Raw genomic sequence first — 2,682 nt, forward strand, 5'->3', positions numbered from 1 at the left:
TTGAGGGCTCCCCCGCGCACCTGGGGGCGGGGACGCGGTCGACCCCAGTCCCCGGCGGGGTCTGGGCGGCGCTGCCATCCATCCGGGGCGCCGTGGGTAGCAGCAGTTCAGTCTCCAGCCCACGGAACCCCCGCCAGCTTGGCCCCGGAGACCGAGAGCCCAGCGCTGGGATGCCCCCCGGGCCTGGCCCCAAGACCCACTTCTTCACTCTGCCGGGCATCGGGGAGGAGTGGGCCTCGGACGCGCGTGAGTAGCAGCAGGGTCCCGCCCGTCTCTGCAGGAGACCCCTACCCCTGCGTCTGCAGCAGCCCCCTTGCTGGGCGTCTTAGAGCCCTGTGCTATTTGCAAGGACTCCCACCAACTCCCCTGGGCAGCCGCCTTGCCCATTTCCTGGGTCCTGATTGTGTGCCTTTCTGTTCTTCTTAAGACCCGAGTCAGGCTTTTGCTCCACTCCCTCCGAGATCCCCCTCTGCTGTTCCTTTTGCTCCACTCCCTCCGAGATCACCCTCTGCTGTTCCCCAGCCGGCGGGAGTGGAGCTGGAGCGGGGCTTGAAGGGCAAGGGGAGAATTTGGTTCACTTCTGACTCAGCCTGGACCGGGTGTCTGACAGCCTGCTTTCCTCCAGGACTCCGAAGGGAGCTCAGGTCCCAGCCTTAATGCAGAATATGGCAGACGGCAGGGCAGCTACAATTTTAAGAAATGATGCCTCCCTACTTTTCAAAGACCAGCCCCAATTCTTATCCAAGTGGGAGGGGTTTTCTCTGTGCCACATCCGGTTAATTTACATAAGTATACCATCATCTGATACCCAGGCCACTGGCAATGCCCAGGACACCTCTGATGTCTACCTTAGAGCTCCTGAGGCTTAGCAAAGTGCCCTCAGGTGCCCCAGAAACGCTGACAACCGTTTCTCTGGGAACTGGAGGACATTTCCCTCAACACACACTCACAGACACACAAACACATACACACACACATACACACACATACACATACATACACACACACACACACACACTCACCGGCACACACATGCTTTCCTTTCATCATCATGAGCAGAGGAATGAAAATTCTTCTTATAAAGTGTGCATTTTAGAATTCAGGTGAATTTTATTTTTTTAATGAGCAGTTAAGTGAGTGCAAACATACTCAGCTATCTGAATCCTACAAGAGAATAGTGAAATGGTGAAAGGCAGACCACAAGGTTCCATTCCTGAATGGAGATTTCTGCCTTATAATCAGGTGAAGCTAGCAAAGAACCCTCCCCCACCCTCACCCCCCACCAGCCTTGACTCTTCTCATACACATACACACCCACGACTGATTCTAATCCATTCACAATTTAAATAATTAGATTTTTACGAAACTGCATGACATTCACCTCCGTTCTAAAATAAGCAGTTTAACAAGTTTTTTCTTTTCATTTAAAATATTGCAGTAAGAAATACATGAGTCAACTGATTTTTTTTTTCTTAAGGAAAATCAATTGCATTTGGATAAGTAGCTAGGATACATACTAGTGAGGAATTAGACCTTTGTTATCAGCTACTGGTCCTTAACATTTATGCAATTAAAGATTTATGAGCAAACAGATCTACACACTGATCTTAAACTCTAGTCTTAGTGCTTTTTACAAAGAGGCCCTGAAACACATCAGTGTGACCAGTGAGAGAACTGGGGTCAGTGTCCATAGCTGGGCATTTCAGCCTATGTTTGTATTATCTACACACTTTTAATAGATACTTTTAATACCACTGTATTTGGCATTATGGATAGAAGTGACTACTTTGCATTAGCAAATGTATTGATGCAGACAATGAATGGTAGGTAATTGCCGTGAGAAGTAATATGCATAGATATGCACATTCAAGAATTCTTCTGGTAATGAACTTGTATTCTCTGTAGGACATTAGCCAGCCCGCTGAGTACACCAGGTTTGGTTTTTTTATTTACATGCAAAAATAGCCATATTCCCTTTCTTTCATACCTCATTCCTTTTTTTAATTAGAAAGTATACAAAGGGGAAATACTTATAGACTTTTGCATCTTGAAGTATATTTTTTTCTCTCTTGAATTTCTGGGGTGGCTATGTATAACATTGAATAAACAAATATCATTCAACAATGGATTTAAATTATACTACTGACACCTTGCCTGCCAGTTTGCAGATAGCTGCAACTAATTATTAGCTTGCTTAATGTTGAAATGGTATATTTAGTTTCCTAAAGCCCAGAGACCTGGAGAGGGGAGGTGTTAAAGTAGAGGTAGGTAGGTGCATGACACCTCCAACTATGTTCTTCTGTCTCAAGGTTGTTTTGGCTATTTGTGGACTTTTTGTAGTTCCACATAAATTGTGGAGTATTAATGAATCTAGAGGCTAAGTGAAATAAGCCAGATAGACACAGGCAAATATGGTTTACTTATATGTGACATCTAAAAAAAAGTTAAACAAAACAAAACAAAAATAGACTCATAGAAACAGAACAAAACAATGGTTACCAGGAGGGAGATGGGGGATGGGTGAGAAAAGGGAAGGGGAATATAGTCAATAATATTGTGATAAGTTTTCATGGTGACAGGTGATCACTAGAATTAGAAGGGTGACCACATTGTAAGGTATAAAAGTGTCAAATCACTACATTGTACACTTGAAACTAATATAACTAATATATATTGTATACC

The sequence above is a fragment of the Myotis davidii genome, unplaced genomic scaffold (assembly GCF_000327345.1).
Source record: "Myotis davidii unplaced genomic scaffold, ASM32734v1 scaffold1332, whole genome shotgun sequence".
NCBI classification, from domain to species: Eukaryota; Metazoa; Chordata; class Mammalia; order Chiroptera; family Vespertilionidae; genus Myotis; species Myotis davidii.